Raw genomic sequence first — 27143 nt, 5'->3', positions numbered from 1 at the left:
CAAAAAGGTAGCCTTTTCCTTACTCTGCAGAGAAGCATTCCTGGTCCTCTCCCACAGAGCACTTCTGGTGCTTTTTTGGTTAAAAATGTTATTAGATGCAGGAATAAATTTAACAGCATAAGAATAAATCTTTAAAATAAATGCAACCTTTAAGATCACCTTCTGGCTGCATGATGAAAATCTTCATTGTAGAGTTCAATTTTCATTTTTCACTTCCAGTTTTTCCCACTTTTCTATGGATCTTGCCAAATTTCCTCTTTTAAAGTCATCCATACCTATTGTAAAGTGGATTTGAAAGACTCAATAGCAGGAAGAAGAAAAATTATTTAAACCTAAATCTATCTGGTCTTGAGATGCATACTGTGTTTGAGGCTTTTTTTTTTTAAACTAATAGTTGGTGTGATATTACAATAGTGTATGCTATTCATTTACATATGGTCATACAAAAAGATCTATTTTCAAATGTGAGACTGAGCATTCACTGAATTTTTAAGTATTTTCCTGTAGTAGCTACACTTTAATTCTCTTTAATCTTAAATTTTTCCCAGGTAATATCTTTATGAAATGACATGCTTGGCATTTAGTATGTAGTGCACCTTCAACATGTGTTGCTTGATAAATACAGAATTAACTTATTTAAAAAACACACACAATGCATAACTCATTACTGGAAATCCAAACTGTGTTTATATTGCTTTATATCTTCTGATGGCTCATAGTCCCTGCAACCGCAGTATACACAATTTAAAGGTTTAATTAAGTTTAATATTTAAGGTTTATTTTTCATTAAATACTACTGCAACAAGGCTAAAACATTTACTGGAAGAATGCAAGATTTCTTTGTTCTATAGTTCTGTCACAATTCATTTTCCTGACATCAAGAATAAAATAAGGTCACTTTAAAACAAAACAAACTGAGTAATAAGCAAACAAAACAATAAAAAAGGCAACCAAAGGAAAAAAAAAAAGCAGGTTAAATGATAATAATCTGATGGCATTTTAACTGATTTTACATTTCTACATAAATTAAGCTGCTTTGATTTTCTCTCTTCCTGTATCACAATTACCTTCCCTGTTTTGATGTCATTGTATCACTGCTTATTTTTACCCCCTCCTTCATTGTTTTCACTTGCTAATGTCAATTTCCTTCTTTCCTCACATTCTGAGGAAGATGCCAAATGAAGGCATCATTAGCACATACATAAGTCTTCAATGACTGCGTTCCCATCGCTGGGAAAATTAAGGCACTGATATTTAAATACAAAATCCTTCATTTGACAAAGCAAATCTGGCAGTTCTTTACCTTCCAGGAAAACTGAATTCCCAGTATAACACAAAAATGAGCCTTTTGGATTGCTGGAGGTTAAACCAAGCTGCTAGGAAAGCCAGAGAGAGGATCTGACTCCCAGTTGCCTCTGCTAGAAAAATTAATCCTGGAATTTAGCATCTGGATCCTTCAACTGCCAAGCTTGCCCCAGTTGGGTGTTTCATTGCTGGGTTAGATTAAAAAAGAATGATGAGCAGGAGCAGGTTCTGCTCCATCGGTAACAAAATAAAAGGAGAAAAAATATCACAAAAACAAAACCCAAAAATCTAGGAACAAAAAATACTTAAATCAAGTGTGTCTTGACATTGCATGTGTATGCTAATCCACACTGAAACAATGCCCTGCTTTAAAGCTATGTCAAGAAAAGTCAGCCGTGTCTATCAGTTTGTTTTTGAAAACAGTATGAAAGTTAGAGGTGGCAAATTTGTGCAGGTTCAAACTCCTATTAGGGTGCCACCTGTCAAGTTTTTCTTTGAGAATGCAGGTTTATAAAATGCATTTTGTTTCAGGGTGAGGGCAACTCTCATCAAGCATTCCACTCTCACACACACCCTGTACACTCATGGTAATGTGATTTCAAAATGCAGATGTGCTCCACCTGCTAGACTAAAATCCAGATATGGTCGTAGTTCCCCTTACAAAGTTCATACAAGATATTCTAGGGATTTGAGCTAGTCCCATCATAGTTTGGAGTCCATCTGCGAAGCTGGAAGTGTATTCAGATTCTGAAATCTCTACTTCGCAATTCATGTCAAGAGCCTCATCTTTTTATTTGCATAAATGTAGGATGCTAATGATCACATTTTGACATCTTACCTATCCATATGTTTTAACTACAATGTTTTGGATTCTCGCCTTACCCAAAACTCCATAAAATTGTCCTTTGCTTTTCCCTTCCCCAAAGAAACTTTGAGAGCTCCAATCATAGCATTAGAAGTCAAAAAATCTGGACAAAACATCACTGATCCACCATATTTATGGCAAAGATGGAGTGAATCAGCAAGGTGTTGTAATAAAACTTGTTTTTAGAGAAATCTCTCAAAGACAATCACCTTTCTGGTGAGGTCTATCTGATTTAGAGGGAGGAGAAGTTAATCCAGGTCCACAATTTCTATAAAGAGTTTCCAGCTGTAGTTTTATGCTGCAAGATTACTGTGTGTTTGTTGCATCTAAGGGAGATGCTGTCTTGATGGCAGAAAATGTATGTCCTTGAACAGTTACAATCTGCCATAGGTAATGATAATTTATTTATCTGCATTATAGAGAGCTAGGACACATAGAAGTTGGTGATAAGAAGAAATGAACCCTGGGAGAAGTAACAGGATGAGAAGTCTATAAATCCTATTCAGCTTTTCTTGTTGATGCTGAAAGTCTGTAAATACATATAGATCAGAAACTGTGCTCCAATGCTCAGGTTAGCAGATACCCTGGTTTCCCTAGATAAATCACAGAGTAGAATACACTACTCAGTCATTTTCACTGAAAATCTATAACGCAGCCATTTTTCTTCAATATAAGGTGATAATGCCTACTGGCTTAACATCAACATTGTGTCATGGCTGGGTGGCTAGACTATATCCAGAATACTCTCTTAATGTTATGCTAGGGCTGGTATATTTGCAAATATAAGCACAGGGGGGAAAAAAACAGAAAATTGCTTCAGCAACTAGTACAGACAAAAGAAATTAGTTTTTTAACTTTGTCCCTTAATCCATGGTTTGGTCAACATGGCTAAGACTTTCGAAAGCTACAATTTCTGCTATGTGACATTGTCCTTTAGATTACACATTTTAAAGAAATACCATTTCTGAGAAGATTGGAGTAAAGCTGTTTTAGGCATTCAGTTTTCATTTTCTTAAGTAGGAAATAAGAAGATCTCCAAATAGCTACTCATTTTGAAAATTCAAGTAACTGGAAACTAGGGGAGGAAGTTTTCCTTCATGCCTTGCAGTGCTGTAGATAAATCTCTGCTGCTCTGTGGACCTCCATGAGCTCCAGGGGTACAACATGACTAACCATCATCTTCACCACAGCCTGCAGGTGAATCTCAGCTCCAGCACATGGAGCACCTCCTCTACCTCCTTCTCCACCGACCTGGGTGTCTGCAGAGTTGTTCCTCTCACATGTTCTCATGCCACTCTTCTCTGGCCCAATTACATCTGCACAATAACTTGTCACTTCTTAAATATGCTTTCATAGAGACATTACCATCATTCCTGATTGGTTTGACTTTGATGGGTCCATCCTAGACATGGTTGTCATTGGCTCTCGTGGACATGGAAGAAGCTTCTGGTAGCTTCTCACAGAAGACACACCCATAGCTCCCCCACAATGAGAACCTGGCCATGCAATTCCAATACAACAGTGAAACAGACAGAGAAAAGCAGAACATTGGTGATTGTAAATATAAATAGATCTAAGAGACTTAGAAGAAAAACAAGGAATGAACTTACAGTGAAGGTAAATGAGTAGGATCCATACTGAACAGAAACTGCTCAATTTATATTTTGCTGGCTGAAAAGCAAGACCCTTTTATCTAGTGTGATTTCTTTTTAGTGGTTTTAGTTTGTTCTATTTCTGACAAAACACAGCTTCAAACATTGAAGGATATAAGGATAGAGTATGCTATGTTTAGTATCCTCTTAAGAAAGAATAGACCAATTGCACTCCATGGCCTTGGCTGCCTGGGGTAGCACTAGCACTTTTGTAAGCTCTTTGTCCAGATACTTAAAGCAAGTACAAAATAAACTTTGGCATAATCTAGGCAATTTGATTGTAGTCTAAAAAAAACTTATAAAAAGTACATAAATATCCACCAAAGAAAGAAAATTGTACTTTCTCACAAGAATGTAAAGAGTAAGTCAATAATATGGGACAACTCAAAGATACAAAGTAAATAGAACAAACTATAGCTGGTACTAATTCTAGAAATTTGATGGGGAGATCATAAATATGCATATGTCTTCTTGAATCATGCAATTTAATCAAGAAATAAAATTTATTAGCTGATGAGAAATGTTGAAGAGGTGGCAGAATATCTCTCAGAATAGAACCTGTGTCCTAATCAGATCAGAATCAGATATTCCATCAAGGAAATGAGTCAAACTGCAGTTCAATAACTTCAAAAACACAAGCTAGATATTATGAATTGCCTTTGCAAAACAAAAGGGCATTGTCCACCTCCACAAAACATTATGAGGACAATCTTTTCTATACTGCTTATTGTTTGTCATAAGCTATTGAGGACCAGGTGCAATAACAATGCCTAACTAACCTAGATACACTATAACAGGTAAATTTAGGCCTGGTTCCCAGAATGAAATTTTAATCTTAGAACTAGGTAAACACATACAACCTATATAGGAGGAATGAAGATAATCTCGGAAGGATAATGAAAATAAACTCATATGATGAACAAGAAGCCAAAAATAAGACCCAAGGAAATGCTGATGACTAAACTTGCCTGGAATTAAATGCTCTGTCTGGACTTGAGACTCATAAACCTGGGCACCCTTCTTCAATTTGTATTCATGTCTGAATTCATTCCTGGATCTAGACTGCAATTGCTTTTTTTCAAAGAATGAGATATCTTGGATAGGGCTTAAGGTATATTTATACTTTGGAAGAAGGAACAGTGCTTGTTGTGAAAAAAACAAAGGGTTACATCTTTCTACCCTAAGGAATTATTTTTCCTTCATTCAGAATTTTTTGTATATTTTCCCAATGACTATTCCATTGTGCAGCTTTTGACCAGGAGAGAGTCTCTGAGCAGGGCTTACACAGAGCCAAGACCTTTCCTGCCACGCAAGGGGGAGGTTGGGAGGTAACAGCTGACCCCAGCTAACCTGAGGGATATTCCAGACCACATGACATGCTCAGTACATAAAGCTGAGGAGAGTAAAAGGAGGAAATAGAGGACATTTGGAGTGATGGTGTTTGTCTTTCCGAGTCACAGTTATGTGCGATGGGTCCCTGCTCTCCTGGAGATGACTGAACATCTCCCTGCCCATGGGAAGAAGTGACATTTCCTTGTTTCACTTTGCTCGTGTGTGCTGCTCTTGCTTTCCCTATTAAACTGTCTTTACCTCAACCTACAAGTTTTCTATCTTTTATTTTTCCAATTCCCTCCCCCATCCCATTGGTGGGGGAGTGAGCAAGAGGTCTTGGCTTCTGGCTGGGGTTATACCACCTCCACACATACACAAAAACTATCAGAAGATAATATATTATGATCCCCTAGTAAGAGAAGACTTCAGTAACTGTAGTATGGAGTTACTCTTCCCTAGAATGATCTTCCTGATCCTGCTCATCACCTACAGTTCTGCAGTGTTACAGTGGTACAGTATCAACAGGAGCATGGATCTATGTCTCCACACAACTCCACCTGACTCACCCTTTGTTGCACACTCTATAATTGAGGGTTTAAGTGGCCCTCCTGGCAAATGACAGTGCTAGGATTCATATCCTTTGTACTAAAAAAATCAGAAGGACTAAGATCTTCTTTTTCTGTAAGTGATTTCCCTTCCTACCAGAGAAGGGAAAAGTGAGGAGGGAAGGAAAAAAATTATTCCAGTCAGATTTTAAAAAGAAAGAATATTCATCAGCATTTTATTACATGCCTAATTCAACATTGTTCAGTTCCTATATCCTAGATCCCAAGAAGGTGTAGGTCAGTGATCTTAGCCTGAGCAGGCCTGAGTATGCACAAAAAGAAGAAATTATAACAACAAGGACTTTTAGGCTGGACTTGAAGATTGAATTTTCAACATTTTTACATATAGTGAACACTAAGCAACAATTTCTTTACATAATAGTACTGGCTGTAGTGTACATTTGCAGCGTTCAGGAGAAAGAGGGTTCCCAGGAAGGAGAATATATGTTCCTTGGCAAGCATTCCATAGAGTTTAAATCCATTACACTCTATATGACTTGAAATGAGTCCTAAAATACCTATTGATCAGTTCCATATGTATCAGAGCCACATGCAGCATCTGTTATCCATCTCTACAGAATAGTCCAACTTACCTGCTTCATACTCCATATGGCATCACCCCAAGGACCTTTTGGAATATATATATATATATATATATATATAAGACAGACTCAAAACTGACAAATTCAGGACCATGATATCACCTTCTAGTGCATTTCAAAATCACTCAAAAATGGCCCCTCCCATTTGGAAAAGTACCTGGACCTATGCTTGAAACTATACACAATTTTTTTACACTTCCTAAGTATTTTTTCTGGTGACTAGTACCCCTTGAAACTAAATTTTGAGGACAAATTTCAAAAGGTTCTTACATGCAAAATAATTCTGTAGCTCAACAACCATTTAGAATCTACATATAAGCCACAATAGATTCTTAAGTTCATACACATATGGTATTGAAGCATTGCTTGAAAAAGCCAAATAAAATTAAAATATTATTTTTCTTATATTTAGGTGAAACCAGCAAAATTGATCTATTGGTAACTGGATAAAATGGCTAAATCATGAAATTACATACTATTCCACATGTAACAAATTTACACAGAGTAACAGAAAGGACTAAAAAAATTAAATTAAACAAATGCAGCATAAGCAGGTCCACATTCTGAATGGTAAGAGGTATGTATCATTCAGAAAAATAAACATTATTGACATTACTAAAACAGGTAAAAATAAACTAAAGGAGATGTGGAGGCTTTTAAGCTACATTCTGGAATTCCTATTATAAATAAAATATATTTTAAAATGCCATTACAAAAAAATCCGAAACATAGTGAAAGTGCATTTAATGAAACATTGTTAATAGTCATCTAGAATATGCCTGTGGACATGAAATCTATTAATATAGGAGACATGTGTCTGCAGAATCTCATCCTTGGTGGTCAGTTGCACTCCTCAGAAATAATCTGTTCTGATAGTAGTTTATCCCTTTTCTGTATGATTTTGACTATCATTTCTGTCAAACATAAGGAATTGGGTCTTGTACCCTCAGCTACTGGTTAAAATCCTTTTTCATTCAAATGAATCTATTAGTTAGATTCAGGAACTAAATAATATAAAAATAAATCTTTTAACTACATCACTACAATAAGAAGATTTTGATGACAACTGAAGCCCCATTTTACATAAAAAGAAAATAATAGTTTTATAAGCTATAATGAGAAGCAAGAGGGATGATTCATTCTGGCATCCTTAGAAAGAAATGAAAAAAATTATATCTCACCAGACACGGGAATTGCCCACCTCCATGTAGTTACTAGATAAAAAAAAAAAAAAAAAGAGAAGAGTAGGAAAAAATATTTTGGACAGAGAAATACCTATGCAAAGAAAAATGATAGATCACTGAGTCTTAAGGAATGATTCCTAAGAATCTGCCAAAGTATTATTTGGCAAAATAGAATCATAAATAGCATCATTAATAGAAATTAGGAAATAAACTTTGACTTTAATTACATATATGCATGTCTATATAAAGTCAAGATACATCAAAAAACATAGCTCTGACTAGCTTATTCCTTAGTCAATTGAAAAAAAAATCAAAATAGGTGAGTAAATCCAACTATGTTACATAAACTATTACCTATCTCATTTGTCAGGAGCTAAACAGAAATGGTCTTCTACAGCAGTAGCAGCAAGCCAAACTACGTGTTTAATGTTGAAGCAATCAGATGAGCAACCCATTGAATGAGCCCTGGGAGTCTCAAAACTCACAAGCAATGTTCCAGAAGGATTAATGCACTACTGCTTTATAAAACAGAAGAGGTAAATATGGAATAGAAGGGACTATTCCTACATGCATAGGGATCAACAATCATTTTAGAAACCATTTTGAACTGCACTGATTAGTCTCATCTGTGCTTTAAACTGGGGTAGGTTTGTTAATTCAATTCACTTATTTAATTTACATTGTGCAGGCATCAAAATTAAGAAAACTAGCAACAAGTCGGGCAACTATTTCCAAAATTCTTCAGGGAGGTCACATATCTGTTTACTCCTCTTTCTGTTCCCCCTACTAACACATAGAATGGTTTGATTTGGAGGAGACCTTAAAGATCATCTTGTCCCAGCCCTCCACTATGGACAGGCACACCTTCCTCTAGAGCAGATTTTTCAGATGCCCATCCAGCCTGGTCTTGAAAAATTCCAGGGACGTGATATCTGCAACAGATCCAGTGCTTCACCACCTTCACAGCAAAGATTTTCTTCCCAATACCTCATGTAAACCTACCATCTGTCAGTTTAAATCCATTGCACATCATCCTTTTGCTACAGACCTTTGTAGAAAGTCTCAATTTCTTGTAGGATCCCCCTAGTTACCTGAAGGCTGCTATAAGGTGTCCCTGAACCCCAACTCTTTGAACGTGTCTGCACAGGAGAGGTGCTCCATCTCTGTGATCAACTTAGTGGCTCTCCTCTGGACCTGCTCTGACAGGTCCATATTCACTTATGCAGGCCTCCTGACAGTTTAGCCCAACTTCTTTATTGTTAGGATGCATCTCTCATGAGCTTGGAGAAGGTGACAGGAGTATATTAACCAGCTTTCTTGGGTTTCTCTTTCCTCTAGGGCTTTATCCAGGGTAGATCAAGCAGATCGCTGAAGAGACCAAAGTCTGCTTTCCTGAAGTCCAGGGAAGTGAGCTTGCTGCACACTCTTTTCACTGCCCAAAGGATCTTAAACTACACTACTTCATGATCATTGCAGCCCAGACTGCCATTGACATTCATATTTCCCACCAGCCCCTATTTTTTTGGAAAGAACAAGGTCCAGCATAACACCTCTCCTCACTGTATTCTCTGTCACTTGGCAAAGAAAGTTATCATCAATGCATTCCACTAACCCCATGGGTTTCTTACACCTGGCTATGTTATTCCTTCAACAGATACCAGGGTGGCTGAAGCCCCCATGAGAACCAGGAATTGTGAACATGAGGCTGGTCCTATTTGTCCATTAAGAGTCTCATCTACTCAGTCTTCCTTATAGGGCAGCCTGTAGCAGATCCTCACTATAATGTCACCTGTCCCTGCCTTCCCTTTATTCCTGATCCATAAGCTCTCAGTCAGCTCCTCATCCATCCTCAGGTGGAGCTCCATGCATTCCAGCTGGTTGTTGATACAGGGGACAGCGCCCCTTGTGCTCCTGCCTTCTCTGCTCCTGCCTCTCTTCTAAAGAGATGGTATCCTTCCACTCCAGTTATAAGAGCCATGCCATGCTACTGTGCCGTGCAGGTGTGTGCACATTCTTCACTCCTTTTGCTTATTCCCCATGCTCCATGCACATTTTTTGGAGACTTTTAAATTGCATTCTGATGAAGATGACTCACTGGCTGGAATGTCTGGAATTACTATTTGCTACTCTCATGTGCTCTCCTGCAGACCTGTGATCCCTCTCCAGGCTCTGGGCATCTTTTGCTGGGCCTGGCATCAAACTGGTATGAGTGGAATAGATTAACATTCCCATCCCACAGCAATTCTAGTTTGAAGTTGTCATAACCAGCTTGACAAATTTATGACCGAAGATGCTGTTTGCTGACAAATGGAACCCATCTGTCCCCCATACACCAGTTTTCTGAGACTGAGTCTCATGGTCATCTTTGTCTGAAGTCTTCTCTTTTTCTAGGTTTTTGGGGTTTTTTACTTTTTGCAATTGCTTATAATTGTGTTCTCTGCCTCGATTAGAAAATCTCTCTATTGCTGCTGTATTTCACTAACACTCCATAAAATTTATATTATTTAATTATGTGAAGAGTTCTGGGAAATAGTATAATAAAAGACATTATACAAAGCAAACGTACATTGTATTGTAATTTGGTTTGGTTACTTTAGTGTGTTTATATGCTTCAAGACTTTCTTCCCTAATAGTTAAATTCATTTATGTCACAGATGTTTGGTTATTGGTCTCCTGCCTCTTCTCAGAGATACTGTAATTGAGCACCTGCGTGTGGGGACAGAGGGAATTGGGGGTTCTTGATTAATTTTCTCCAGCTATAAATTATTTAGTGTCTTGTACCAATCTCTTGTCATCCTCTTTGGGACTCCTTTAAACTGTCAGAGATACCTATTTACTTTTAATTGATTGCTACTGCGCTCATTGAGGTTTCCTAGATGACAAACACAGAAGAAATATTAAAACTACTCATATCTAACTACAATAGGAAGAGGTGGCAAAGCACAAATTATTGCTAACAGTGGAGTCTAATCTTTTGAAGAACTGAATTGCAGATAGGGAGATCTAATTAGCCTCAAAGAATGGCAAGTGAGCTTAAACTTCTTGGGAAAAACTGCTGCAGCTGACCCAGACTGAGCATGCGGATGGACCATTTGATCTCCAGAGGTCCCTTCCCACCTCAGAAATTCTGTGATTGTGTGACAGAGCTAGTTAAGCATCAAGCCATCTTTTTTGTGGGAAATTAGGAAAGTGAATTGGGCTCCTTAAAATATCATGCAAAAAATCGGGCAGTTCCACTACTTATCCAATCTGTTTCTCAGCACTGATTCTCTGAGCCTAATAGTACTTGCCTTTTTCATATGGGCACTAGCATATATGTTTAAAAAAATTAAATTCTTACTACATTTTATATTAATGTCATATTATAACTGTCTCTGTTTTAACGTATTCTGTCTTTGGAATCTGCCAAGCATTTATCTCACAAGATTAATGAGACATTGAAACAAATACCAGCCCTTCAGATGTTAATTTTGTCAATCTGGCTCACAAAAAGCCCTTGAATAAGAGGAAAAAAAAAATTTTCACCACAGGAAAATACTGGTCATACAGTCATGTGGAGAAAGACTCTACCTGAAAATATCCAGAGAAAAGAAGTAACTGTTGCCTCACAAGAGAAGAATCATTATAATGCACAATCAATAGGAGGTCAAAGGTGTGGTACTAGAAAGGTCAGGAAAATGATAACAGCATTTGGAGGAGCCAGTGGAACTGTTAGCAACATAACATCTGGCTGAAGGCTCAATAGACTTATAAATGGATTACTGTGAGCCATCATATGTGGAAAACATCAGGATACAGGCAACTTGCATTGTAACTGGCTACTTAAGTGACTTTAAAAAATATTGTAGGGATTCATGGCAGAATTTATAACAACCTACAGTAATATATTAGATGTCTGAAGAGTGTAATTTTTTTTAAGCACTTGAATATAGCTAAAATTTACTATATTGAAATTAGCAGAGATTAGGAAAACATTCCAATTCACCATATAATCTCTACCAGAAACCCTGGACCTGAAAAAAATGTTCTGGCTGAAAAAAAGGAAATTTTTGAAATGAGGGCATGCATATCTGCCTTCAAAATATTTATTTATATAGGCCAGAAGGACAACACACTCAAAATACACATTGTCATACAGGATGCGTACAAGGCCTTATCAGCAGAGATCAAAAGCTATACCATCCCATTAGGTTTTAGTGGGAAAAAAAATGATGATACATAGCATATTGCTATATCTAAAGCTCTTGTCACAGTGCTGCTGGCATGTTGTTGCTCAGCATTGATCAAATTACTTTACACCCATATTTTACACATGTGATGAGAGATCCACAAGAAGATAATTGAACTCCTCTTCCCTGGACAGTCAAATTAATCCTTGCACTCCCTTTTCAATCACTACCTGAATACATTTCAAACAGTTTACTGCAGCCAAAAGCATCCTGGAAAGTAAACTGTGTAGTCCCTAGTGCCGCATGCCATTAACATCCTTTTCTGAAAGTGATAGGTAAAGAACATGCAATGGAACACAATATCTGCAACAAATATCTTAGAGTACTTATCCAGATTTTTTTAATAATCTGGGCATAATTAGCTCCCTTAAAAAATAATTAATATACTTATTAGAAAATTCTTTTACATGTTCTATATAATAGGCATTTGTATTTACACTTGAATTTAAAAAAGATATTTGCAGTGGTATTTGCTGTCCACAATGTATATTCACCCTCCTCTCAGAAAATAACTCTTTCAAAGAGGGATGGCACTTAATCCAAACCATATTTCTATATACAAACACGGTTACACCAAAAATAAAACCATCATACCAGAGAACCTACGTATACATTGCAATTCTTTAAAGGAAGAATAAGAAGATTCACTCATTTAAATACAATGCATGAAGAACTGAGGGGTTTTTTTTTCCTAACCAAGTATATTGATAGTATTTTAAATAAGCCATTATCTTTATTGCACCTCTGCAAAGACCTTATCATACACCAGCAGTGCTTAAGGCATACTAAAATTGTAAGGATTTTCTTTCTCAAAGAATTAGCACAATGTCCCTCTGGCACTGTTTAGAAATTCTTCATTTGCTCCACAAACGTTAAAGAGCTGGAAGAGCATATGTGTAAAGAGGGAACACCAAAATAAGCATTATTTAACTGCATTCAAAATCAGCCTAATTTTTTAAAATTATTTCTTGAAGATTATTATCATGTAAGACAACTAATAATACAAAGGACAGGAAGTTTTCAAAATTCAAACCTAAGTGGCAAAATTTGTAAACATTAGTGCTTCTGCACCATGGGATTACTTTTCATTAGCAATTAAATCAGCCTTTTAAAACAATTACAATTTCTGTGGATTAGCCCTGTCTTTTTTCTCTCTTTCATTTCTCTATTAGTCTGTTGTAGGTAGACAAGTGGTCTTATACCAAGATAGTGTTGGAGTCAATGACAAAAGATGTCCATTTTCTTCTTATTCAAGACAGCTTTAGTAATTTCACACCCCTCCATATAAAGCAGATTTCAGCTTCTTCAGAAACTTGACCAAAGTGTGTTGAGCTCTTGTTCCAGCTGACTCTTGACTAGTGAAGGCCACTAGTTTCAACAGGGAGAAGGAGATCCCAATGTAAGTACCAGATCTAGAATGGATGACAAAGGGACAACATTTTATATAGATGGGAACAAGAAAATTTAGAACAGCTATTCCAGCTCAAAGGAGACCTCGGCCTGGTTGGAGGTTCTTAGGATGGATGCTGCTCTGCAGAACTGGGCCCATGCTTTTCATGAAAAAATTTCTTCCTTGTGTCCAGTCTAAATCTACCCTCTTCCCTCTGGACCCACTCTAAGAGATCCATGTCTTCCATCTTGTTAGGACTCCAGAGCTGTATGTAGCTCTCCAAGTGGAATTTCAGAAGAGCAGGAACAGAGGGACAGAATCCCCTTCTTCGCCCTGATAGCCACACTGCTTTTGATGGAGTCCAGGACAGGGTTGGTTCTCTGGGCTGTAAGTGCAGATTGCCAACTCATAACCAATTTTTCGCCCACCACTCCTCAGGACTGCTCTCAATCCATTCATCCCCAGTTCATGTTGGTAATGGGGATTACCCTGATGCAGATAATATTTTCACTTGGCCTTGTTGAGCTCCATGAGAATCGCCTGGGCCCAGTCCTCAATATTGTCAAGGTCCCTCCAGATGGCATTCGTCATGTATCAACTGCACCACTCACTGTCATCTGTAAACTTGCTGAGGTTGCACTTGACTCCATTATATATGTTGTTGATGAAGACATTAAATGGGTTTTGTCCCAGTAAATACTCTTGAGGGAGACCACTCATTTCTGGTTTTCACTTGGACATTGAACATGTGACTGAAACTCTTTGCATGTGACCATCCAGCCAATTCCTTATGCATATGATAGTTCAACTATCAAACTCTTATCTTCAATTTAGTGGCAAGAATATTGTGGGAGACCATATCAAAAGTCTTACAAATGTTCAGATAGATAACACCCATTAATGACTTTGCTTATCTACAAAAGCAGTTACTTCGTTTTAGAAGGCCACTAGATTCATCAGGCACAGTTTGCCCTTGATGAAACTAGATTGGCTGTTTCTAATTACCTCTTCACCTTCCATATGTTTTGACATAACTTCCAGGAGGTTCTGTTCCATTATTTTACTACATATTGAGATGACATGACAGGTCAGTAATTCCCAGCATCCTCTTAACACTTTTTTAAAATGGGTTTGATATTTCCTTTTTTCCCGTCACTGAGGCCTTGTTTTTGTAGGGAACAAATACTGAGGAAGCTGATGTCATTGTGATGCCAATCTCAATTACTTTTGAAGGGTCATGATGATCAGTGGAGGTTCCTTAGGGGCTGGAAAAAGCAAAGATCATCCCTACCTTCAAGAAAGGTAGGTAGGGTTCAGAGAATTACAATTCAGCTGCATCTAAGTCTTGGAGAATTCAATGGAGCAAATAGCCCTGGAAACCTTTTCCAAATGTGTTAAAGGAAAGAAAGCTATAGGATTGGTCAGCATGGATATACAACAGGGAAGTCAAGCCTGATCAACCTTGCAGCCTTCACAACAAAAGGACTAGCTCAGCTCAGGGGGGAAAAGGGGGAGCAGGAGGCAATGAGAGAAGTGGCTGTCACTTATCCCAACTTTAGTAAGGTTTTCAAGACTGTCTCCCATATCACCTTCATAGACAAGATGAGGAAGTGTGGAAAAGATAAGTGGAAAGTAAAGTGGTTCCACTGAAAACTGGTGGAACAACTAGCATCTGAGGGCTGTGGTCAGTGCCATGAAGACCAGCTGTAAATCATTCTGCAGTGTGTCCCTAGCTCAATGAAATTTGTATGTATGAGACCGGCACATTTGTGATAAAATAATTTCTAATCATAAGTGTTTGAAACACAAGTGTCTCTAAGATTCCTTCAGAAAGAAAAATACTAGTGCCAAACAAACATCCATTCAAAACAATGTAGATCTTTATCTATGGTATTTCTCAGACATTCCTTCCAGCCTTTTTTTTCCAGTTACAACTACCTTTCTAATAGTATGTGAAAATGAAACTTACCCATAGAGACAGACATCAGGCTCAGACTTTAAATTTTCTGTAATTAAGTTTGAAAATAAATGTCATTAGAGAGTACATGTGCTTAGAAGTGAGCTTTAATATTATCTTTTTTTGTTTTATCACAAATTGCAGAATCCCAAAATAAGTTTTATGAGATTATGCTACCCCCAACAGTGTCAATACATGGTTAGTTACACTTACACATGGCTTTTATACATCCTTAAGACTTCAAAGTAAAATAAAGTTTAATTTTGAAATACAGAGGGTCAAAGATAGAGCTCTGAGTAACCTGGTCAATTGAAAAATTGCCCTGTCCGCAGCAGGGAGGTTGAAACTAGATGATCTTTAGGTGCCTTCCAATCCAGGTTGTTCTATTGATAGGATTCTGTGAAATAAAAGCAACTATCTGGGTAACATACAAGAAAAACAAAGAAGAGCTCATGCTGATGCAAAGCAACTGTAAAACATAGTTCATTTAAGCATTTTCTTTTTTAAGATATGAGTCAAAAAAAAAAAAATATCCAAACAGAATGGTACGGAAATGCAATGCAATGAACAAGAAGGGTAATACAGCTGAGATGCTAAGTGGATCAAATCATAAAGATTAGTCGAAAGGAGGGAGAAAGACAGAAAAAGAAAAGGGAAGATGATCTGCATAGGAATTCCACGGACCAATTGTGTAGAACAGCAAATCTAGCAGCTCTGGGCCTCCATCTCTGAGCTCAGCTCTTTCATTCTGCATTAATGGATTCTAAGATCCAAGTTTCTCCTGCAATTAATTGCTATGTACTTCCAAAATTATAACAACCAGTGCTAATTCTCTCTGTGGCGAAGGTAACTATTGCCCTTGAGCATGGAATGATCTGGGAAATGAGTTATCATTCAAATGCTCAGAAGAGGAGATACGATGCTAGTAGAGAAACAGACACTGGCATGTGCAGCAGTCATGAGTAATGCTTCATTTACTTCAATAGCTCTCTTTTTCCCTCCCTCTCCTTCCATACTCCTTCCCAGTTACTGATTATTGCTGCACTGAGATGAATTAGTGATGCTTTAAAAAGAAGGGGAAAACAGCATAGTAAAACATCTAGAATGCAAAATATGAAACATACAGCACTGAAAAATAAAATTGCTAAATTAATAAATTAAAAGCATGAACCTATAATATTACCACTTACTCTTCCACTTCATCTGACTTAACACTATATGCATACATACAAAGAGATGGAGAGAAAAATTTTAAAAAATATTTTAAAAATTGTTTAACATAACCCCAGTTAAAGTTTAAATTTATAAAATGCTTCTGTATCAGGGTGGCATCTCTGCCCTCAGCATGGGGGTGGAAAATAAAAAAATTTAGGTCCCTTCCAGACCATCATCCTATGAGTCTATAAATGTTTGCATTTATGTAATACCTATTATGTACTTAATATTTTATTTGGGGTAGAATAGACACATGGGTAATAATCAAATATTGAATATAAATTCATTGAAGTTGGAGTTATAACTAGACACACCTTGTGGTATATGAACAACATATATTTTTATTAATTTATTAAGCAATTATTCTATTGTCACTTGTTCTAGAGCAAAATATGCAATTCAGCTCAAAGTAGCTTCAGTCACTGCAAAGTTGATTTCTTTAACAGAAATCTAAATAAAAATGGTGGCTTGATGTATGCATCAAATGTACCCTCATGTCACGACCAAGAAAAAGATATGACACGGTGACTGGTCCTTTTGACTGCTTTGAGCCGTACACAGAGGAGATATGTTCAGTCAAAGAAATCATGTTAAATCCTGTGTAGAGCTAAAACTCCAGACTTCAAGTATGGCAGACATAAATGCCAACATGTCCTGCTTTGATCTGCTGATCCTTCCCTACTGGGTTGAATTATTTACTGATGTAAATTTAGCCCATAATTTCTGGTACTTTACATTTAAATTCCTGCCATTGATGGGTTTTATATAACAAGGACTGTTCCCATTAAAATTCTTACTATTGCACAAATTGCCCTTATTTTTTCGGCCCCCAAATCAACTCTTTAACATCTCAGATCCTCTATAATTTCTCTCTGAAGAAATACATTTCTCCGTCTTTTTCTGTCAGCAGGAGCTGAACTTCTTGTGATCCTCTGGATTCTACAATGTTCAACTCAATGTATCTTCATTGGTCCAAACTGGTTTTTATCAGTCTCATCTCTCAGTATGTTCTAGAAGATATATCCATTTTTCATATGAAATGAAAGTGAATTCATTCATTAATTTTGACACAACATCCTTGACAGCAGACCCCCTCAGTGTGGGACAGAATCAGAGAACCTGTGCAGTAGGAGCCAGAACATGGCAGAGGAATACTACCCCCAGTTTATACAGCTCTGTTAGACTAAACTTTTATTTCCTTGCTCTATTAAATCTCCTACAACTATCAAGCTGGATTTGCTGTGTCTGTATACTTCTCCCTAATCTTCTTTGACACAATTCTCTTTCTCTTCATATCTATTCACTGTTATTCCCCATCCTTGCTCATATTGTCACCAACAGGTGGACAAATCAAGTAAACCTCAGAAACATGTTCACTGTAGCAGAAAACAAAAGCATCCACATCAAAAAAAGAAAAGCAGAAAAGAAAAAAAATGTACATTGAATTGCAGTTTCATTAATGCACTCAGCCTTTAGCTGAGATTTTGTGAGGTAAATGGCCCAAATCAGGGTACAAAGACATTTGAAAATGCATATATATCTTAAGGCTCTGTATGGTATTTGGCTTTAGAACAATTATTGGAGAATTCAATTAATTTTGCAGAGTACTTTATGCTGATCTGTACGTGTCATAAAAGAGAACTTCAGGCAAAAATAATGCTGTCTTTTGGCATGAACATTGCAAAGCAAAGCAATGTCTCCTGCGACAATCTCTCCTGCTAGCATTTCCTCTAGCACCTTGGGGGATTGGAGGGGAGGCAAAGGTGGGAGGGATTGTGTTGATAGCACTGAATACCTTTCAACTCCACAATTACCTTTGAGTAATGGCTCTTGAGGAGCCATTTTGGAATGGGATCCTTCAGCGCACCAAGGCAGCTTGCATATGGTCAATCTGAAAAAAACAAAGAACTGTGTGGGTGCACTGACAAGTTAAAACCAATTAAGTTGTCATCAACACTTCGCAATTCAATATTGTAATGTTCTGAATTAGACAAAATAAAATAACTTTATGTAAAATTCCTTTTTGCATGATCTTAGGCAAAGCTCTGAACAACACAGTGCTATTCAAATGATCTGAAGAGAGCGATAACCTAAAAAAACAAGACTGGTATTTCTAAATTACTAGTTTGGTCCAGTGAATGTAATGAAGGGACAGGAGAGCTGAAATCTCAGAATAGAGCTATTCTAAAACCTCACTTGTACTAACTGATTAAAATAGAAAGAAGTCCAAGTGCATCAATAAATCTGCCTTAATAAATCTGTTCTGTATCTGGTTGAATCCATGTCATGGCAAACTACCAGAACCCAATAATGGCTCTCTCTAAATTAAATTATCAACTCGCTTTTCATAAAAAAACAAAACAAAAACAAAAAACCCCAACAACAACAAAAAGAAAAAAAAAACAAAAACAAAAAAACCCAAACGACTACAAAGTGCTAATGAGCAAAAAGATCAGGCTCAATGTTTTTGCCTCCTTCTATAAACCTTCATTTCAGTGTAAGGACACATGAGAAAGGAACATTTTTCTGCACAGTTATCAGCATCTCTAATATATGCCTTCATCCACTCAAGGAATCCATTTAGGATTTTGGGAAGAAGTCAGTTGCCTTAACATTAGTGTTTAATGACTTTTGAGGCACTCCAAGGAGGTAAAGACGTGTCCATAAGGACAACAGATACCACACTGGACTTTAAGAGGGATTTGTACCTTTCAGTAACAGCTGGGAGCCAGGAAGTACAGCCTACAGCCTCTCATGAGCAAAAGCTTAGATACAGAACTCAAGTGCATAAAGCTATCAAGGTACTTTCATCTAGCCTGACTCTGTCAGACACACACAGCATAATGACAGGTCTGATGAGCAGGTCTGAAGGACAGTAAGCATGAAATCATCTCAAAGAAGGAATTTCCTTCCCATCCTCCTTTCTCCTTCAGCAATGGGCTGTTGGCACTGTTAAATTTTGTTGATATTTAATAAAAGTTAACATCTGTGCCTTGCTTGCCTGCAATTACAGAGATTCATCCTAGGGCCACTTTAGAGTTTCTTACAAGCACTGATGCTTGAAGCACAGCTATAACAAAGGGATAGATTGACAGTGTTTTTCTGCCTCTAGCTACCTTCATTTGCTCTTTTTTATTTTTATCTGCCTCATATTTGTCTTATATTTTGGTTGGCCACCCTAAATGACCAGCCTACAGCAATGGTAGCCCTGTAGGAGACCATTTTATCAATCCTCTTTTTATGCAAGGCTTCCCAGGAGCAAAAAATATCAGTGAAGGATGTTTCCATGCCCCAATTACATGCAAAAACACATCACCACAGCTACAACACTGTCAGATTTGCTGAATTGGCTGGAGAGAATTATAGGGATTCTTTGTCTATAAGCCATGGTACATAATGCAAAAGTACAGCTTAGAATTGTTAACAATGAACTCATTATAGGAAGGTTATCTCAGAATTTCTCTATAAAACTTCTTTAGGGTTAAAATTCACTTCAGATCATGTTCAACATCTGTCAGCAAGAAGCAAAAGCTGGAGAAAAAAAATCTATCCAATTTTATCCATTCTTACCTCTCTAAGAGTCTTGTGGAATTGCTAGATGACTAAGAATAACTTATTTAGAACCTCACATTTAGAAAAAAGACAATATGAAATAAGATAATAGAGGAAGGAAGAGAAAACGTAAAAGGAAAATAAAACAGCTCAACTGACATCTGAGTTTTATTGAACCAGGCATGCTTTCACTATCTAGCAAGCATTTCCTACTCACTTAAATTCAAATGTTTCTTGATTTTTATGGCTCTAAATATTCCAGGTTTTCTGCAGTTCAAATGTTGGCCTTTCCTGAGTCATCATTGTTAGTGATTATCATTTTTATATATCATTATTAAATTAGATTTCATGTAAACAAAATATTGAAGCCTATTTTGCTACATAATCAACTATAGATATAACATGGAATTTTTTAAAACTGCTGTATATTAAAGCAGTTGATATATGTGTCTTGTTCTTCACCTTTAATGTCCAATTTTTTAACATGACTATATATTTACATATACTATGGCTTTTTTTCACAGACATTTTATAGGAAATGGTGAAGGTGGTGTAAATTAAAATGAACTTTGGTAGATAAGTTTCTGGAGTTATGTTGGACTGTATTAATATAAACTAAAGAACTTGGTTTTCTCCATTTTGTCCCATAGTCATCCATGACATGATGGTCATAATGCTGTGAAAATTCATATTTTAAAAACAAGGCCTTTCCAAAGTATCCAGGCAGTAAAATGGTAGTGCATTTGACAATTCTGAAAATTTTTTTTTGAATTCTAATCCATAAACTGGCATGTACAATAACAAGAAGAATTATTGATCCAGCTCAGAAATGTATATATAATTTTCTGTGCAAACATACAGATAACTTCTTTTTTTTTCTGCTGTACTGCAAAATGTTACTCTGGGGAGATGTCTGATATTCCCATCACACTAGTCAAAGCCAGGCTTAATGTAAGTTATTGCAAGCAAGAGAAATAGACTACTTGCATGCCAAGAATTCAAGTTAGATCCAACACTCTCTGAAACACAGCAGATTTTTCCCCTTTTCCCCTAAGGACCTCCAGGTTATTCAGCAAATGGAGCTGAACCACTCTACCATTTTTCAGTCAGTGTGAAATAGGCACTAAATGGAAAAGCAGTCGGGCTGTGACACACAACTTCAGACACTGATTTGTCATCCAGCTCAATGAAATGCTTTACTGAAAAGCACTAAGAAAGTAAATTTCTTTTTATATTCATATCTGCAATTAATTACACATTCAGTCTCACCACCAATAAAAACCGCGGAACAGACAATCACTACTGATGAGCACTGGGTCAAAGAAAAACCGAGAACACACTACATCTGAATTATTCTCTTTAATTGAACTTACTTCTTAATAGCAACAAATAAAATCTCTTTTCTCTCCTCATAAAAAGCATTTATGTCTGCATCTTCAAACCCTATTTTCACTCAGGACTATATAAGTGCGTCCATTTTTCATAAACATTAAGCTGATTATAATATAATTTATATGTATTTTTGAGTAATTAATATCATTTTTATGACCTAGGCACCCTCTTATAAATGTCAGAACTACAGAATACCTGTAAGGAATAAGTGGGGACTTTTCTTATTATTTTTAATTAAATACAACACCAAGTCATTCATTCTAACCCTTCTTGAATCAGTAATTCTTCCTCAGAAAGTTGGCTTCCTAATATACAGGATGAGCTGGACTCCCAAAACCTTTCCTTATATTTAAAATGTCAGAAGGTAGGTCCATTTCTTTGAATTTTTTTAAGGCTAGAAATTAGAGCTCTATGCCACTGGAAATGATCAGTTTCCCAGTTTCTAACTTTGGAGCATCCCAAGATACTGGATGTTAATGTCATGACATTTTAGATATAGAGAAACTCTTTTAAGCTATATTTAGAGATTTCAAAGGCTCCTTCTTTAACCTTCACACAAGTGGACCCACAGTAAACAGGGAATCTAACTTTACCTTAACAGTATGAGATAATCCATAAACATACTTTAATGGTTTGATATGCACCTAAAATAATTTATTTCAAACATATGTGGCATGTAAAGAAAACATTATTGTATGATTATACATTAAAGGTTTCACCACCATAAATGTAGGTCATCCAGAACAAATAAAACTGATAGCTAAAATTTTCAGAAAAGGTAACCTAAAGTGAAAATTATCAGTCCAGACTTAGAGTACTCAAGAAGTCAGCTTTTTTAAACTTATTTGTTTGGTTTTTTGTTTGTTTACCACAGAGTTAATATTTCTCTTTACAGCTGGAGATTTTTCATTGTAGACAACTATAGAGACTATAATATGTCATTTGTCCCCACCCTACATTAAACTTTTGTGCTCCTTACTTCAGCACCAGTGGTTCTACACAAAAAACCCCACAAAACTACAGATGAAGAAACATAGGAGTTTGTATAACATTTTGTATTGTCTTCTGCTGTATAGCTGTGTGTTTCTTCAACAGTATATCTTAAACTGAATTGAGAAATACACATTATTGTAGAAGGTGGATAGACAGGACCATTGAGCCATTTAATTTATAAATTTATTTTTAAAGCCCACTAGTGTTGGATTCTATTTGATAGATATTCTTCATCATCTTCACCCAAATTATATGGTAACTCTTACCTAATTATAAAATAGGTTCCATCCACAAATAATGAAATTTAGCAAAATAAGAATAGCCTAATAGTTATTTTGGTTGCTAATATTTGTAAGGGGATTACATTTAGGTCAGAAACTCCTGTATTCTTCTCCTTGTTCCTGGGAACAATAATTTCTTTATTTTCAGGCTAGAAAGAAAAAAATACTACCTTACATATTTCCATTAGACTAGTATTATTTCTATGTGACAAATTCCCACCACAAATCTCTTAAGATTTGGTTCTTTATGAATTAAAGAATAAACCATGGTCAAAAACCCCACTCTGTTCTCGCTGATGAAATCATATGCAAAGCAGCAATGAATTTCCATTAGTTTGAAAGAACAAATTAAGCATGTTTTATTTCTTCCTTTTCCTCTACAAATATTATAGAGTCATCAATATGCAGGTTTATCATAAGATACATGTTACAATATAAATGCTATTGCTCAGCAAAATGCTTAAAATTTAGGAAGCAGACCTCCTAGAAATTCAGCAGTTTAGACATTGTCTTGAAAAGCACTGCAAAAGTAGATGTTCACGCACAACCAGTTTTCTTATAAATGAGGTTAATTTGTGTTAGCAAACTCTCAAAGAACCTGTCATATTCCATTGTCTTTCGAAGTATAAAAAATTTAAAAAGATTACAAGACTGAAATAATACCCCAAAGGAATCCTGGGCAACAAAGAAAATCAGCTGGTTTTTAACTTCGTAATTTTAAATTACATGTACATCTGATTTTAAGGAGTAACTTTTTTCCTAATTGTACATATTGAAGAACCATTTTCTGGATTTTTTTTTCTATAATATTCTCTTTAAATTTGCTTTAATAATAACAATAGTTCTGTAGAATTATTTGACCCTGTACAAATGCAAGGTCAAATGTTTCACTCCAGTACAAACTTGAACTAGTAATTTGATGCTTTTTGTTCTGTACATTTTTAATGTGAAAAAAAACCACATAGAATTTCACACATTTGTGAAAAAAATACATGGTGCAACTAATAATAAGTGTTGGTTAAATGCAAATCTTTAGAAAACCAATATGTACTGGAGGTGTTCAGGAAAGAATGTGTATATGTTGTAGGTACCACAGGGCTAATACAATTATTGATACTAGTTTTTTTGATTTTAAAAGTTTAAAGTATAGACTGTATTTCTAACAAATTTTAGGAGAAGATGGTAATTGAAAGACATATTCTAGAGAAATAAGAATTAAAAGCAAACTGATGCATTAACACAGGAGAACGGTTAAAAAGTGCTCAAAGCCCACATTCACAATTTACTAGGAAGTGCCATATTTGGTGTGATAACATGGAATTCATTGTATCCTAATATGAGATTAATTGTGGCTCCACACTTCTTTCCACATGGTTTTCAGAATAATTGCTTTGCTTTCCTAGAACTTCAGTGAGCACAGAGACAGACAGCAAATACAATATATGTACCTGTTCTCTCAAAGTTTAACAAAAATATTCAGCAAACAGGTTAAATTTTATAACTGTGGTGCCTTATTGCAGATATATTTACTATCCCAAGTATAAGAAATAGACAGTTTACGCTATTTTTCTCCCTTTTTCACAAAAAAATATTGTGTTTAATTAAATGCTTGATGTTATTATAACATGCTGTATAAATATTTGTGCACTTTTCCACTAAAACACTTCACAATTGCTTTTTTGTAAGTAACCCCTGAATGCACCAAATGCATGCTGAAATGATTTATATTTGTTTTTGTATCACTGAAAGCAAACAGATATCTTTACTGTGTAAAATTATTGAATCCAAGTAATGAGGCTCCAATATATGGGCGGAGGATATAGGGGGAAATAACATTGAATTCAGATATTACCACTTATCCTATCTTTCTTATCATGCCTTTGGACTACATTTTTCTCTGACAGCTACATTAACCAATAGTTTAGCTTAGTTCTAATTTTCCAAAGAGGTATTTGAAAAGCTTAATAAGTACAGTCCTTTCAAGACTGAGTTTTCTCATGCATCAAGCATCAGGATAATCTTCAAAAATCACTGTCTACTGGGTAGCATTCATTAGTGACATTTACAATTTCACATGCCCAGGCCTGATTCTTATAATTTCCTACAAAGTTCAAATAACTTGAACTCTTATTGATTACAGACCATTCAGCATTTTTCAAGTCAGACAGGGACACGAACATACAACCACATTAACTATTTATCTAGATAAAGAATTTGAACCAGTGCAAACTGTGAATTTAAAATATTGTAGTTATGTCTACACAACTCTTATATGTAGAACTGTTTTCTGAATAAAATGTGTTTATACATGTGCATATATACACACAGACACACACACACCAAAAAAAAAAAAAAAAAGCAATATCTAGATAGTTTGGAATGGGATTAGGATCTGGAATAGGAGGGTTCACACAAGTCTTTATATTGACCTGCTTCAGCTTACTCTGCCACTATTATTAGAGCAATATATCTAGAAATACTTCGATGAAAACCAATCTTTATGATGAAGTAATATTTCTGGAACATTTCTAAAGGGTGGAGATGACACTTGCATTAAAAAAAATGCAATACATTATTCCTTTGGTGTAGTTTTTTATTGAAAAATATAGCCTCTGAAATAAAGTTTTAAGATTTTGATTTACAGATAAAAAAAATGTAACGGATGAACAAATTCAAATGTATATTTTATCGAGCTTATATTGGGACATATCCTTTCCTTTTTCCAAAGTAATTTCATCCATTTACAAACAAAAAGCTGGAACAAGTGTATCCCTTTCTATGTACATAAATGCATACTGTCCACAAACAGATACAGACTTTTCCTCTAGAAAATATTTTCTCTAAAGTATATTTCTTTCTATTTATTGCATTAAGAGTAAAAGCAAAAGTATTTAAAGATCCATTTTTTCGTTTCCTTCATTATTGTTTTGCAAACTGCTAATTAGAAAAGATACTTCATACAAATGATTAGTTTTTATATCTGCTTTAACACTTGAAAGGTTACTGCAATAGGAAAAGGAAGAGCTTTAATTAAAAAATGAATTATTGAATACTCCATTTTAATTGATATAGCCTTCTGCTATTATTTAGTGTGCTTATAGATATTTTTATGTGCTTCTGTAATCAAGATCATACACAAAAAGGAGTCTTTAACTACTAAGGCTGAAGAATGAGGGGTGCTGATCACATTCAGCCATTTAAGTTCAAGAATCATGTGAAGCATGGTTTCCATGACAACAAGTCACTAATTGCTAACAGAAAATAAAATAAAAATCAACCTTGACAGAATTTGGCAGTGACATGGCAGGTGAAAACCTTCCAAATAATTATGGCAATTTCCATGTATGATGAAGAAATGCAAGCAACCTCACCTTCTGAGACATGGTGAAAACACTCAGAGTTCCAGGGTTATTTTGGGTTTGGCAGAGCTGGCTGCATACAGTAGTCATTGTGCATTACACTTGGTAGTCAACACCTATCTTCAGTAACAGATAAGAAGAGATGTTTGTCATGAGGTGATGAAGGATTTTTGCATCCTTGGGCTACATATCGACACAGGAAAATGCTGTGGAAAGTGTATCAAGTAAAGAAATGACACAAACAACAAAATTTTAGCATAAATTCACAGGGTAAGGAGAAAAACATTAAAGGAGAGAAGAGGGGGAAGAAAGGAGCTATACTCACATATACCAGCCATGCTAACTTATTAGTAAGTGTTTCAGACACCTCCAGCTTGCAGACAGAAAGAGTCTTTTGAGGCTAGGGAAGACTACTTGGGAAGTACAATGATGCCATTCAAAATTTACTGACTTATGAACTGCTGCATATCATTTGTAAAAATTGCTTCAGTCTGAGTTACCTTTCACCAGCTCTGTAAGTCGATTCACAGGGTCACTAGGAGTGAACAAGAACATTTTGATAAATTCAGTTTCCATGACAATGAATTAGCCATGGAAAGGGGGAGGTGTTGAAAGATCTGTGTTCTGTAGAATACTCTTCAAATGTTTGCCTGTTTTCATTTTTAGAAATTTAGTTCACATGGCTCTGTTCCAGGACTCTAATTCACTAGTAGCTGGTTTTCCTTCACAGATTAGAAGAGTAATTCATCAGTGAATGTTTCACTCAGTGGCCCCATCTAATGTAAGAGAATATATAAATGAATTTTTCCAATTATGTTTTTTGTTTGTTTTGAAAGAATGCAGCAGTCTCTTCTGGTTCCACTCTAACTCAGCTACAGAATACTTAATCTTTCCTGCTTATTGCCCACTACTGTACTTAGGACTGCAGCTGTAATTTGCAAGACGTTAGGAGTTTGTTCTAAATAGCCATGAGCCCCCAAAACAAAACAAAGCAAAAAAAAAAAAAAGTGCTTTGGAGTTTGCTTTAAAATAAACAAGCCAATAAAAATATGTCGTATTCCAAAGCCTGCTATAGCCTACATCAATGGGAACCTCTGAGAATCAGAACTCTAAAAACAAATTGTATTTATTTTTGATAGAAGTGCTTAAAGTTATTTTTCATTTGTCTGCCTTTTGAAAGGCTAAGCCAGTGGGACATTTGTTAGTGTAAGAACTAAAATCTACTCAAAT

General features: G+C 36.0%; 1 long non-coding RNA gene across 3 annotated transcripts; it reads right to left on the bottom strand.

The window, feature by feature from the left end:
- On the bottom strand, positions 1 to 26964 carry LOC115495036 (uncharacterized). Of its 3 annotated transcripts, XR_012055690.1 has the most exons (6): positions 26239 to 26964; positions 25926 to 26119; positions 18151 to 18227; positions 15134 to 15170; positions 7543 to 7575; positions 1 to 3666 (listed from the first exon to the last, which is right to left on the bottom strand). It is a non-coding gene; the product is annotated as an uncharacterized lncRNA (long non-coding RNA). The 3 variants fall into 3 exon arrangements; XR_012055691.1 differs by lacking the exons at positions 1 to 3666; positions 7543 to 7575 and adding an exon at positions 11618 to 13186 and having other exon boundaries at positions 26239 to 26957; XR_012055692.1 differs by lacking the exons at positions 1 to 3666; positions 7543 to 7575; positions 15134 to 15170 and adding an exon at positions 15177 to 15518 and having other exon boundaries at positions 26239 to 26949.
- Between the last annotated feature and the right edge of the window lie 179 nt (positions 26965 to 27143).

The sequence above is a fragment of the Taeniopygia guttata genome, chromosome 1 (genome assembly GCF_048771995.1).
Source record: "Taeniopygia guttata chromosome 1, bTaeGut7.mat, whole genome shotgun sequence".
NCBI classification, from domain to species: Eukaryota; Metazoa; Chordata; class Aves; order Passeriformes; family Estrildidae; genus Taeniopygia; species Taeniopygia guttata.
Note: the sequence above shows the minus strand (reverse complement) of the source record. Positions and strands in the feature narration are given on the sequence as shown.